At 48.7% G+C, this 15,072-nt stretch overlaps 1 protein-coding gene across 1 annotated transcript in view; it reads right to left on the reverse strand.

Moving 5' to 3' along the window:
• CNTLN (centlein) overlaps positions 1–15,072 on the reverse strand; it is a 380,111-nt gene that overhangs the window by 24,608 nt on the left and 340,431 nt on the right. The window lies entirely within an intron of this gene.

The following is a 15,072-nucleotide window of genomic DNA, read 5'->3' on the forward strand; positions in this document are numbered from 1 at the left end:
TAGAGCAATGACTGGAAAATAATATACTTTTGACAAATTTATTTGGGTAGTTCTAAAAATTGTAATTATAAAGCACGCCAACACTGTACAGTAATCTGGTTAAAACAACAACAACAACCTTACCCACTGCCTGTATATAAGCCTGATCATGTTCATGGATGCCATTTTCTTTTTTGCCTTCACTTTCATTTAACCCTGCATTTTGGTATAGATTTAGAATTTGGTTCCATATTGGCACTGACACATTCTGGGATATCTATAAATTTGCTCCAATATAAATGCAATATGGGCAGGCAAAAGAATCTACACATATGGCATTGCATGTAGCCAGCTAGATCCTCAGTTACTGTGTATGCAATGTTAGCATGCTAATTCAGTGCCTGTCTGGTTTTTTTGCAGGCTAATAGGGCACATGTAGCAGCTGAGAGTCACATGGATACTCACAATTGCACATGGATAAATAGTTTCTGCCAGCTTGCAAAACATTCAAAACAGGTCATAAGTAACTCCTACAAACATCCATCTCAACTGTAAGCTGGTACCTCAAATGTCACTTCTTTTAGTTTCATACAGATGAATTCAAGTGTAATTCTTAATTCAACATGCAGAAGAGCTCCGTATTGTATGACTCACATATTATTTTCTCTGGCACACAAGTATAATAAGTTTCTGTCTGTTTCCATACAGCAAAAGAGGTGACTGAACTACCATTCACCATTCAGAAAAAATAATGCATGTAATAGTGCTCAGAAGTTGTCCAGAAAAAAGGTTGTATGCTGTATTTTGCAGGGGTATAAGTGTGGAAACAACTGTGTATACCACATTTCAAAAAGAGTTTCACTATATCCAGCAATCTAAAAAAAAGTACTGCCATCAAATCAATGGCCAAATCTTACAATTGGCATTTTGTCAAGGGAGTTATTTGCATCAACATTTGCTGTCTTGCCACTGGCCTAGTGGCAATTCATGCTACTAGCTGTGCGTGTTCTCTCACCAGTCACTAGTACAGACCCAGATGTGGCAGTGTTAGTACAAAGAAGTGGAGGTACAGCCCAATGCGATCACCCGTCTCAATATGCTCTAGCCGCTAGTCTAGTGCCTCTTGGCCCATCAGATCCACCCAAGTAAAAATAAACTGGACCATGTCTACTGGAAGGAAGGTACTGGGGAGAGGATTGGCTTTACAGGAACCTAGAAATATGCAACTTTGATTTTCTTACTAGACATAGGTTGTGAAGGTAGCAACAGCAGAAGCAGCCCCTACCTGCTGCTCCTTCGCTAATGCACCTCTATAGCAGTGAACTGCAATCCAGCACATTGATTTCAATTGTTCATAAGCGCCTCTAACAGCACACTGGATCATAGCCCAAAAGACTAATTGTCAAGCAGGACTTTAATAATGCATACTCTTCTGTTTTGTTGGTTGTTTCCCCCTGTGTTGGATTCTCATGATAACTGTAAAATCATCCCTTGTGTTCCCCTACCTTCAATGGCACAGGGGAAACATTACCTTGTTGCATATGTTTTTAATTTTGGTAGCAAATAATTAAATGGCAAAGAGCTTGAAGTCTTTGCAGCAGATGCTCACATACGTTTTAAAGGCTCGTGATCTATTTTCCCACCAGAGTACTACAGAAGATAGAATTCCCCTTGTGAAAACCCACCAACCGAATCCTTCTTAAGTAGCTAATAAGTTCAGTGCTGAGTACATAAGGGAATGATCAGTCCCCACCGCCAGCACTTCTAGCTCATTCTGGAAAAAGGAAATAAGTACATTAACAACAATGAACTCTGCATAAGTTTATCAAGAAATCATACCTGATATAATTTAGTCAGTTTCAACTAACTGGCATTCATGATCAAAACCACGTACTATCTGTCAGCTGAATGCATTAGTTTAGTACTGGCAGAAAATTAGACCCAAAGCCTGATTAAAGGGGGGGGGGAGTGGATAATGATAAAATGGAAGCAGCAAGGAGGAATACAAATATTTTAGTATGTTAAAAAACTGAATAAACTGAAGGATTAAAAAACTCAAGAGTTCTAAGAATATCAGGTGATTCCAAATTGTGCACAATGCAGAACTCCTGTTCCTCAAACATCCCTGGTCCATGTAATTTTTTTTTTTAAGTGCATCAGATTCAAACCTCAATCTAGATAAAGTTGATCACCTCACAAATAATTGCACATTCGAAAGAATGATATCATGGTCTGTTGTAGCCAAGGTAAAAGTCCAAGGAAACAACTGAAAAGAACAGGAGCTATGGCAGGAACTGGAGATGAGCACAGATAAAGTTTCTGCTATGCTGATCATAGCAGAAGAAATTACAAACAGCAGGAGGAGGGGGTTTTATATTCCACCCTTCACTACCTGAAGGAGTCTTGTAGCGGCTTACAATCACCTTCCCTTCTCCTCCCCACAACAGACACCCTGTGAGGTAGGTGGGGCTGAGAGAGTTTAGAGATAACTGTGTATGTCATCCACCTGGCTTTATGTGGACATACCTTCCGTACATACCTTCCTCCGGGGGGGGGGGGGATCCGCTGCCTCTGTCCCGGCGCTTCCCCGCTGCCTCTGTCCCGGCGCTTCCCCGCGCCTGCCAGCCTGGCTCCAGCTCTGACGCTTACAGCAAGCGCCAGGATCGCTCCCTCCGCCCTCCGATCCCAGCGCTTGCTTTAAGCATCAGCGCTGAAGCCATGCAAACAGGCAGGGAGAAAGCACGCTGCCCCCTCCACAGCCGGCGCTCGTGAAGCGCTGGGTTTGTGGAGGGGGCGGGTGCTTCCTCTGTGCCTGTCTGCCTGGCTTCAGCTGCTGCTTATAGCAAGCGCTGGGATTGGAGGGAGCGATCCTGGCGCTAGCTGTAAGCAGCAGCTGAAGCCAGGCAGACAGGCAAGGGGAAAGCACCCGCCCCCTCCGCAAACCCAGCGCTTTGCGAGCGCCGGCTGTGGAGGGGGCGGCATGCTTTCTCCGTGCCTGGCTGGGAGACAAGCGGCGAGATCGCTCCCTCCGCCCCCACCGCAAACCCAGCACTTCGCAGGGAGCGATCTCGCCGCTTGTCTCCCAGCCAGGCATGCAGGCGCGGGGGAAGCACGCCGGCGCCTGCGTGCCTGGCTGGGAGACAAGTGGCGAGATCGCTCTCTGCGAAGTGCTGGGTTTGTGGTGGGGGCGGAGGGAGCGATCTCGCCGCTTGTCTCCCAGCCAGGCACCTGCGTCTAATGGTCCGGAGCGTCCAATGGACCGAAAAATATGGTAATCATGTTTACTAAAACAAGAGTATCAACAGATAGTCGCCCCCTCCCTTTATTAAGCAAGTGGATTTGTGCTTTTGACATGCATATACCTATTAAACAGTGGTTGAAGGTAGCAGGAAAAAGACAGGTTACTTACCTGTAACTGTAGATTTTCGAGTGGTCATCTGTGCATTCACACTCATGGGATAGTGCGCCTGCGCCGATCCCCGAATCGGTAACTGAAAAGCCCGGGATTTTTTCGCGCTCGGCGCCAATGGGCATGCGCAGGCGTCCCAATGCGCATGCCCACCGGTGCCCGTGCGGAGGATCCCGCCAGTTCCTTCCTGACCGCTGAAAGCCTCTTACTGGAGGGAGACCGTCAGCAGTGGGGAAGGAGGGCGGGTAGTGTGAATGCACAGATGACCACTCGAAGATCTACAGTTACAGGTAAGCAACCTGTCTATCTTCTTCGTGGTCTCTGTGCTTCACACTCATGGGAGACTAGCAAGCAAAGCATACCTGGAGGCGGGAAGACGGTCAACCTGAAGACACAGCTTGCAGCACCGCAGCTCCCAACCGAGTCCTCTGCTGAGCATGCACGTCCAGCGCGTAGTGCTTCATGAAGGCATGCGGAGAAGACCAGGTAGCCGCCTTGCAGACATCAGAAAGGGACACACCTTTCAGGAACGCCACCGACGTGGCCATCGCCCTTGTGGAGTGTCCACGAACAGGTCCAGGTAAAGGCCTCTTAGCCAGCAAATAACAAAGTTTAATTGTCTCAGTAAGCCACTTGGAAAGTCTCTGAGACGAAATCTTGGACCCTAACTTGGGGGCAGAGTAGGAAACAAAAAGCTGGTTATCCTTACGAAAACCCCGTGAACGATTCAAATAAAACAGAAGGGCACGCTTGACGTCTAGCACATGCAACCTACGTTCCTCATCCGAGGAAGGGCTAGGGTAAAACGTGGGTAACCAAACTTCTAAGTTCAGGTGAAATTGGGAAACCACCTTGGGGAGAAAAGTGATGTCTGGAGCTAAGGAGACCCCCGCTTCCCTGAAGGCAAGGTAGGGGTAGTCACAGCGCATCGCCGTGAGCTCCCCCGCACGACGTGCCGAGGTGATGGCAACTAAAAATGCAGTCTTCCAAGACAAAAGTTGTAAGGAACATGTTGCCATGGGCTCAAAGGGACGATGAGTCAACTTGTCCAGAACCAGAGTCAAGTCCCACAACTGTGGAGGGGATCTAGAAGGGGGGTGAAGGCGAAACAGCCCCCTCATAAACCTCTTGGAATGAGGGTGAGCAAAAACAGAGTAACCCTCTACTGAAACATGGAAAGCAGAGATAGCTGCCAAATAAACCTTGATGGAAGAGAATACCAGCCCCTCATCCACCAAGGCTAAAATAAAGTCAAAAATTGCCGACAGCCCGACAGAGTCAGGAGGCGTAGGGGAGTCAGCCACAAAGTTACTAAACTTCTTCCACTTCCTCTCGTAAGAGGCACGAGTGGAAGGCTTCCTGCTGCTTTGGAGGACTTGCTGGACCCTGGTGGAAAACTCTACTGGTCGATGAACCACGCCGTCAGCTTCAGGTGAGGCACGTTGTGATGGAGTACGTGCCCGCCCTGGGCCGACAACAGGTCCGGATCTTTCAGGAACTGGTAAAAGACCCCCCCCCCGACTGCTGGAGCAGGATCGGGAACCAGCTCTGACGGGGCCACCACGGAGTCACCAGGATGCAACGTGGCTTCTCCTGCACTAGCTTGTGGACTACCCTCGTCAGCAGAGGCAAGGGTGGGAACATATAAAGGAACCAGCCCCCCCACGGAAGTAGGAGTCCGTCTCCCAGCGAGGCTGGATCCGCACCTCCCCTGGCACAGAACAAGGGGCACTTCTTGTTCTCCGCCGTGGCGAAGACGTCTAGCTGTGGGTACCCCCAACGCTGGAACACCGGCTCCAGGAACCGCCATTGCAGCTCCCATTCGTGTGGGAGAGCAGCACCCCTGCTGAGAGAGTCCGCCTGAATGTTGAGGACCCCCGGCAGATGTGTTGCCTTCAGAAAAATGTCCCACTGGAGGCACTCCGTCCAGAGATCCATCGCTAGCGAGCACAGCCTGCAGGACACCGTCCCCCCCTGTCTGTTTATATAACACAGGGCAGTGGTGTTGTCCGTAAGCAGTGCCACAGTCTTCCCTGCTAGCAGAGGGCGGAAGGAGCGAAGGGCGAAGTGAACTGCCAGCAGTTCCAAGTAATTTATATGGCACCGACTCAGTTCCGGAGGCCACTGGCCCCCCACACATAGATCTTCCAGGTGAGCTCCCCACCCCCACATGGAAGCATCGGTAGCGATAGTCACGGTAGGGGTTGGTAGATGAAAGGGAGCCCCTTGACAGATGTTGCTCTCCGATCCCCACCATTGCAGAGATTGGATAGTCCCAAGGGGGATGGAAAACCTCTTTCGAGGCGAGTCTCTGAGAGGACGAAAATGGCGTAAGAACCATAGCTGCAGTCCTCTCATTCGCAGTCTTGCGAAACGTAGCACGCTTGTCGTCGCAGCCATCAGCCCCAGCATCCGTTGGAGCTGCTGAGCCGTGCCCCACTGCCGCCTTCGAAGAAGCTGTACCAGATTGATGATGTCCTTTGCTCTCTGTGGAGGAAGGAATGCTCGGTGTCGATCTGTATCCAATAGGGCCCTATGAATTGAACTGTCCTGGATGGAGTAAGATGGGACTTCTCCAGGTTGACCTGCAAACCCAGGGTGTTGAGCAGACGTAGAGTGATGGCAATGTGCATTGTTAAACTCTCCTTCGACTTCGCTACAAGAAGCCAGTCGTCGATGTATGGGAAGACAACAACTCCCTGAAGACGAAGGTGGGCAGCCACCACACTCATCAGCTTCGTGAACACCCGAGGAGCGGTAGACAGTCCAAACGGCAGGGCCCTGAACTGGAAATGCCGAGCACCCACTGCAAACCTTAGGAAACGCCTGAACGCAGGGTGGATGCTGACATGGAAGTAGGCATCCTTGAGGTCCAGGGTCGCCATCCAGTCTCCCTGATTGATGAGGGGCAGGATAGTTTGCAGGGTGGCCATTCTGAACTTCTGGTACAGAATGAATTTGTTCAGACTCCGAAGGTCCATGATAGGCCTCAAGCCCCCGTCCCGTTTGGGGACCAGGAAGTAGCGGGAGTAGAAGCCTCCTGTCCTGGCCTCCGGCGGAACTACCTCTATGGCTTGTTTCTGTAGGAGGTTGTTCACCTCCGCCAGCAGAGGTGGGGAAGGGGGAGTGGTAACTACCACTGACTGGTCTTCGGTCTGAACAAACTCTATTTTGTAGCCCTCTTTCACGATGGACAGCGCCCACCTGTCTGTGGAGATCAACTCCCAGGCAGGCAGGAAAGGGCGTAGGCGGATGGAAGAGCCAACAGTGGGAGCGATGACGCGTGCTTGTAGGAAGTCAAACCCCCTGCTTCTGGGGACGGGCCCCCTTAGACTTGCTGGAGGGCTGGGTCCCGTAACAGTTCCTGCCGTTACCAGGGTAGGAGGGTCATTCAGGCTGTGCAGGCCGGGGACGCCATTGTTCAGGGGAGAACCTTTGGTAGGGTTTCTTGGTCCAGGGCTTAGGCCACTGCTTGGACCTAGAAGTTTTGGGAGTGGATTGGACGCCCAAGTTCTTAGAGGTCTTGACGCTCTTATCGAACTCTTGCAGCGCCGAGTCGGTTGTGGTGCTGAAGAGTCCATCACCCTCAAAAGGCAGGTCCTCAATGAAGGTTTTTGTGTCTTGGTGGAGTGCCGTGGACCGAAGCCAGGAGTGACGCCTAATGCAGACTGCAGAGGTGATCTGTTTGGCTGAGGCTTCCACCATGTGTTTCGCTGCAGCCAGTTGTTGTCTGGCCACAGCGAGACCCTCTTTCTGCAGCTTGGTTGCAGCGGCCTTTTTGTCCTCGCCTAGAGAAGAGAGGAACGGGGCAAGTTGTTCCAGCACGGCATACTGATACCTAGCCATGCAGGCTGCATAATTAGATATCTTTATGCCGAGTGCCCCAGCTGAGTAGACCTTGCGGCCCATTCCGTCGATCTTCCTCCCTTCTTTGTCTGGTGGGGAGGAGTGAACCTTCCTTGCCTTCGAGGAGGAGGAGACCACCACTGAGTTCGGACGTGGGTGGTAAACAAAAATTCGGCACCTGCCTCCTGGACCCTGTACATGTGGTCCAGGCGTTTAGAAGAGACCGGTGTCGAAGAAGGCTTCTTCCAGGGTTCTTTGACGGCCTGAAGAATCACCTTAGTAACCGGGAGGGCCACCGCAGTGGACGTGTTCCTCTGCATTATATCGAACACGTTGTCATCCACTACGGGTTCAGGCTGGGTCACAGGCAGTCTGAGGGTTGCAGCAATACGTCTCACGAGGTCCCCATAGGACTTCAGATCCTCCGACGGTGAAATCGGGAGGTCCTCCGCCGTCTGGGAACCTGGTGAGGACTCCAAGTCCTGAGCTTCACTATCCGACTCCGATGACGAAGAGTCACGTTGGGTGGAGTGTTCTGAGAGCCTCGGGGTCGACTCTCGCGGTGGCAGTTGAAGCGGTTGTAGTCTCCGAGGGACTTCGACCGGAACTAGCTGTCGATCCGGAGGAACCGACGCCGACGCCTTCCGGGAACGATGCGAGACCTTCGACACCGAAGAGAACTCCGAAGCTTGCTCCCAGTCTTGGTAGTCCTCCGGGTACCAACGGTAGTATTCATACCGGGAGTAGGGAGGCTGCCACCGACGCTGCTCCCATGGTGGTATCGGGAAGCGTTGCAGGGTAAAGGGTGGATCTCGCCTGAGTCGGGGCTTGAATGGCGGGTCTATGACTGGTGCCGAAGCATCCACTTCCGACGCCGAATCGCTGATTGACCATCGACGTGAGCCCGAAAACGAAGACGGTTGGGTGAGGTCAATCTCCGGCTCCTGCTCCGACAGGCGTTGCTGGGACGCTGGGCTTCGGCGCGGGGAAACCCGAATCGTTTTCGGTGGGTTTGCCGATGTCGATGCGCCCCCCGACGGGGAAGGAGTGCGGGGTCGCTTCCGCTTCTCCTTTGACTTCGCCTTTTTCGGAACTCGGGTCCCCGAGTCCTCAAGGCGTTTCTTAGCGGGCGTATCCACCGAGCCCTCGCGGGAACTGCTCTTCCGGCAGTTCTACCGTCGGGATCGGAGCGGCATCGGCCGATGCGAGCTCCTGTGCCGGGGTGTCAGTCGATTTCGGTGCCGATCCCTCCATCGGTCGATGAGGTCGAAGCGCCGATTCGGTCAACGCCGCCAATAATCGAGCCGCACGGTTCTTCCTGGTCTGTTTCGAGAACCGAAGACAGTGCGGGCACGACTCTACTCTGTGCGACTCTCCCAAACACAGCAGGCACAGAGAATGGCCGTCCGGAGGGGCAATCTTCTTCCCGCAAGCACGGCAGCGCTTGAAAAACCCCCAGAGACTTACCATAAGCAGTCGCGCTAACACAACTTCTTTCTACTCAGAAACGCCTGAGAGAAAGGCGGGGGAAAAGCGAACGCGGAATACCCCAAGGGGCAGTCCGCCGGACAACGAAGAACGCTTTTTTTTTTTAAACTAACTATCACTAACTAATACTAAGACTAACTAACTAACTATTTACACAGATAAACGGGCTAAACCGAGAGAAAAAATGCTCTCACCGACCGGAGAAACAGAAAGGGAACCTCTCTAGCGCAGCGGTCAGAAAGGAACTGGCGGGATCCTCCGCGCGGGCGCCGGTGGGCATGCGCATTGGGACGCCTGCGCATGCCCATTGGCGCCGAGCGCGAAAAAATCCCGGGCTTTTCAGTTACCGATTCGGGGATCGGCGCAGGCGCACTATCCCATGAGTGTGAAGCACAGAGACCACGAAGAAGATCAGGAAGACCCAACATGAGATTGATTGAATCAAAAGCCAAAGCCCTTACTTTGCAAAACCTGAGAAAGGGTGTTAATGATAGGATCATTTATTTATTATTTGGACTTTTAGGCCATCCTTCCTTCCAAGCAGGGCTTGGGGGGCTTACATAAGAACAAAACATAGTTACTTGAATTGATATAATTAACATTAAAACACAATACAGTTCCATATAAAATAGTTCCCTATAAAATAGTTCCAAGATGGTGAATAGTTTGAATAGAAATTGAAGCTCCCTAAGCCTCAAAAGGGCAGGTAAGGGGGGGTGTGGGAAACCTGAGAGCACCAGATTGCTTGCTGTTACATCACAAAGGCCTGGTGGAAAATCTTTGCCTTATAGGCCCTGTGGAAAGGTAATAAATCTCACAGGGCATGGATGTTTTCCAGCAGAGAGTTCCACCAGGCAGGGATCTGGGCCAAGAAGGCCCTGGCTAAGGACAGCTGAATCTTTCTTGGACCAGGAACCATCAGGAGATTTTTAGAACCTGAGCACAGCGCTCTACTGGAGGCATATTGAGAGAGGTATGTGGGTCCCTGATAGCGAATGGCCTTAAAGGTCAAAACCAGCACCTTGAACTTGATCCAGTACTCCACCAGAAGCCAGTTCAGCTCGCACAGCACAGGAATGGGTTGGCCACGTTCTGGACCAGCTGGAGTTTTCGGGTCAGTGCCAAGGGAAGACCCAAATACAGTGGGTTATAGTAGTTCATCCTGGAGGTGACAATTGCGTGGATTACCATGGATAGGTCAGAGCAGGACAGGTAGGGAGTCATTTGCTGAGCTTGGCACCTTCATGACCTGAGCCTCCACTGACAGATTGGCATCCAGAGTCATGCCCAGACTCCTGATGGTTGGTGCCAGTGACAGGCATTCTGTCAAGGGTCAGGAGGTGGCAACCCAACCATGGCCCACCCCATCCAGTCATAGAGCTTCCATCTTATCTGGGCTCAGTTTCAGTCGACTCTGCTTCAGTCATCCAACCACAGCCTCCAGACCCTCAGCTAAATTCACAGAGATGGTATTAAGGCTGTCTATCAGCAGAAATAGCTGGGTATCATCACTGAAAATTCTGGATGAGGGGGTACATGTAGATGTTAAACAACATTGGGGAAAGGAGTGCCTCCTGAGGAACCCCAAATACTAGCAGGTGCCTCGGGGACACTTTCTCACCCAGTGCCACCCTCTGTCCCTGACTATGGAGAAATGAGGTAAGACATTGCAAGGCTACCCCATGAACTCCAATGCTGCAGAGGAGGTGAGTCAAAAGATCATAGCTTACTATGTTGAACACTAGTGTAAGATCAAGAAATATCAGTGCTGCCCCACCTCAATTCAGCAGCCTAAGGAGACTGACTTTGAGGGTGACTAGCACAATCTCCCTCCGATGGTTGGGGTGGGAGCCAGATTGGAATGGGCCTAATGCCGATTTGTTATCCAGGAAACACTGGAGCTGTTCAGCCACTGAGAGCCAGTTTGGTGTAGTGGTTAAGTGTGTGGACTCTTATCTGGGAGAACAGGGTTTGATTCCTCACTCCTCCATTTGCAGCTGCTGGAATAGCCTTGGGTCAGCCATAGCTCTTGTAGGAGCTCTTGTCCTTGAAAGGGCAGCTGCTGTAACAGGTCTTTCAGCCCCACCTCACAGGGTGTCTGTTGTGTGTGTGTGTGGGTGGGGGGGGGGGTAAAAGAGATTAAGACTGCTTTGGGATTCTGAGTTTCAGAGTATAGGGTGGGATAGAAATCCAATATCATCATCATCTTCTTCTGTCACCTATCTTACCCAGAAATGAAAGGTTCAAAACTGGGTGGTAACTGAACAGATCCAGAGGATCTAAAGTTATGCAGAGTCAGTGAATTGCTCAGATATATAGTTTATTCCGAATAATATGAAGTGGGGGATACTACCCCCTGCCCTCCATATTTAAAAGCATTGTTGAGGTCCAATTCTGATTGGGACTGTGGCAGAGGAGGAGGAGCTTCTAGCTCCCTCATCATTTTAATGAGCTGAAACAATGTGTAGGGGGGTTGTATTTGCTCCACGGGGGACTGCATGTAGAGCCACCCTGATGAGGCAAATGGTTCCCTGGTGCTGTTCTGGCTTGGGAAAATGACACAGGAAAGAAGGCAGGAATCTTTACTCCCTGCCCCCCCCCCCGGTTCCTATCTTAATATCCCCCCATGGCCCTAATATCCCCCAGTTGCACTGGGAACTAGCAGCTGCAGTGTGACTGTAGATCCCCATAGTAGACTCTGGTCATTTATAACATGTAGTTAGACTTTAAATCCTGGTCTTCCTGGTGATCATGCAAACTTTTTCAGGCAAATTAGAATATTTATAGAGACACAGCTTATGCTAGAGCAACTTCAGTACAGTATCAACTATCTTTATAAACTGAACAAATAAGAAGGTGGTTTTGTCTTACTTTTTGAAAGGACCTATGCCCATGGAACATTCCTTAAAGCATTTCAGCAATCAAGAAGCTTAAATTTCCTCAAAACCTAAAGATAAAGGCCAAATGTTTACTGACCTGATTTGGTACCCTATCAGAGAATACATTTTGAGTATCAGCTAAATTCTGCTGACATTTTATTCAACTTTGTCAGTCTGAGCTTTGATCTAAAGGCAACCAATAAATTAAGAACAGCTAGTTTTGTTTGGTGCTTAGAAGACAGACCTTTCAACTAAAACTGTCTGTGTTGCGGAGAGCAGAACGTTTGTATAAGTAGCACTGGGTTACAGTTGAACAATGGGGGCAATGTGATGTTAACAAGACACAAAACCAAAATTCCAGCATAGTTATATATAATACAGGTTTTGCTAATGGTTCCAATTGCTTTGTGTAAAAACACACTGAATCTTTCAGAGTTTTACTAGTGCAATACTAAAGAAGGAACATAAAAAACGCTATGATAGCTAACACACCAAGCTAGGAGAGGATTTAATGCAGAGCTCAGGAAAGTAGACAAAATAGTTTTGATCACTAGCAATAGTGGTTTAGTTGATCTTTTTTTTAACAAAAATTTCTCAAACATTTTTGTTATTCCATCTTTTCCACATCATGCTATCAGATTTACTTCTAAGAGACATTTCACTTCTGTCAGTGTCTTGGAATAGAATCCCAATTTGAGAAAATGGCTTTGCTAGTGTTTATATCAGATTGTTGTAAACTACCCTGAGCTATTTTGGGATAGGGTAGGATATAAAACTATGATCCTGGTCTGGTTCCTTTTTGCAGCTTGTTTTCAACTGAGCTGCAAAGAGGAGCCAGTCCCAGCCAAGGCAGCATAGAGCTGTCAGCTTCCACTGCCCTATCTGATCCTGGGCTGGCTCCTCTTTGCAGCTTGGTTGAAACAGAGTTGCAAAGAGAAGCCAGCCCTGACTGTGGGCTCTCCCTGCAGCTGCAGGCTTGGCCGAGGCTCTGCTGGGCAGCCTGGTTTAGACAGAGCCTGCCCAGTGGTGGTGGGTGATCCAGAAGTTCTGCATTTGTTATCCTTAGAGTAGGGTGAGTAGTATGAAGCAGCATATCACATCTAGCATCCAGAGACTCTAACAATTTGTCTTTTTAGATACTCTACTTCTGTTAATATCAATCTTGGAAATCTTGACCAAAATATTTTGTTGTTCTGGACTAATACAAGGGGGGGGGGGGGGCGGGATTATGCCTTCTTAGTTTCATCTTCCTATCCTTTAGAACAGGGCTGTCGAACTCACTTGTTTTGAGGGCCGTATCTGACAGAAATAAGACCTTGTCAGGTCGGGCCATGTGTGCCATAAATGTAATGCCGGATAGCAGAGATATAAACTTTATAAAGAACACAAACACAGAGTTTTTTTTTAAAAAAAAAAACTTAAAATCTGCTGAAAACATCAGCACTTTGTGGTCATAACGATGTTTTCTTTGTATCTCTCCCATGGGATCCAAGGAACTGGGCAAAGCTCAAAGCTCTGGCTCTTTCCTTCCTTCCTCAAGGGACCAGAAGAGGGAGGAACCTCAGCCAATAGAAGGAAGAGAGGCTCGGCTGTGCGACTGAGAGCCTGGCAAAACAAGCTCTCCCTCTCACCCTTACTCCCCAAGGGAAGTGCCTCAGCCAATGGAGAAAACAGAGGTTTTGCTCTGTAGCTCCTGTGTGATACAGAAGGAAGCAAGAGAGGAGAAGGAATCAGATGACAGCCTGTTGCTTGGGGGTCTGATAGGAATCTTCTGGGGGCCTGATTAAGTCCCCAGGCCACATGTTTGACACCCCTGCTTTAGAAGTACACTAAAAGATATTGACTGTATGAGATCCTTATTACATATAGAATCAATTTAGGTTTAAGAAAAGATACTACAAAAAGGCTGTGAAGATGGTTATCGGACCTTTCAGTAAAGAAGCAACTTCTGGTTCTTGTATGGTAGTTCTGCCATACACCTCCTTTTGCTTTCTGTAAATCATCCAATCCTGATTCTTATTTTCTGGGTATCCTGCATCTATCCTCTCACTATTAAAATAGTGCCCACTGCCTATTACATTCTGGAATTTAATATTGTTCATTACTTTGATGACTATAGGACACATTCTTGTTCATTTAAATTTGTTTCTCAAGATGCATACCCATGAGAGATGGCTGACAAACTTCTCATTATAAGGTAAGTTAAGTCCTTACCTTGGTTATAAGAAGTTACAAGTTTGGTTAAGGGTAGGATAGGAATGGTATCTTGGATAATAAAGTGAACAATCAAACAGCATATGAGTTGTCAAAGGACAATAATCTTCTTAGGACCAACATTTCTCTTTAAAAGTTTACAAGGGTAACTTTGCACTGCAATTTCAAACTTGGCCAATATTTCAAGCATTAAACCCTGAAGAAACCCTGACATTGCAATAATTCCACCTTGTAGCCTAGTTTCATAATTTTTGTTCTGTTACTCTGTATAACAACATTCAGTTGAAAAATAATGGAATGTTAAGTCCTATGGTAATGTTTACTATACGAGCCATTGAATTTTAAATTTTTAGCCCACTTTTCTTCCAAACTAAGAATGTGAGTGCTGTTCAATGCATTATTGATCATTTCATACATTACATCTATAAAATGAAAATTGAATGCATACATGTTTGGCCACCAAAGGATAATACATACAAGTTGCTTGGCTGTTTCCCCTAACAGGAGTAAAAGCAGGTGGGGAGCCTTTGAAGTCAGGAAAAAGGAATATGGAATGAAGAGTACAATCTTCTTCCCTGAATACTCAGTCCTGATATAAATAAAAATCCTTAAGGCTCCCATTTACCAGTAAAAATGTTTGGGAGAGTCCTTCACAGATCTCCCAGTGTCTTATCAAGTTAATGCACTAAAACATATTCTTATGTTAGAATGATAGCATTAAGACAAGCAGCATAGTTTAAGAACCTGGCTAATATGACAGTAGTTCCAATGCAGTCCTGCCCTATGCCACCAGTGCACCAGTTCCTGAAAAGGATTATGCTGGCATGAGGATGAGATCACAGTTTAGCTTCTTCTCCTGTGGTTGGGGGCTTTTTGCATTACTTTAATAGCACCGCTGCAGCTCTTCTTACTGTTATTGTAGAGTAAGAGCTTGCACTGTGGTAAGCACTACAGCATTATGTATGCTTAATTACAGTAGACCATCAATGTTTGCAGGGAATCCATTTGTGGAATCATGGTAAAATCTGTGAACAGGGCTGGCTCACCCATTAGGCAAACTAGGCAGTTGCCTAGGGCACTGGGAGGGTGGGAGCGCCAAATTGGGCTCCCCATTCCCCCCCGGTGCCCTAGGCAAGCACCTAGTTTGTTTGCCTCCTCCGCCAGCCGCTACTACCGCCCACCACCATTGCCGGCCCCTCCATTCCCTTCATCTCTCCCCATGCCTCCTCCCCCCTCCCTTCTCCACCCCATGTCGAT

The sequence above is a fragment of the Heteronotia binoei genome, chromosome 4 (assembly GCF_032191835.1).
Source record: "Heteronotia binoei isolate CCM8104 ecotype False Entrance Well chromosome 4, APGP_CSIRO_Hbin_v1, whole genome shotgun sequence".
Lineage (NCBI taxonomy): Eukaryota > Metazoa > Chordata > Lepidosauria > Squamata > Gekkonidae > Heteronotia > Heteronotia binoei.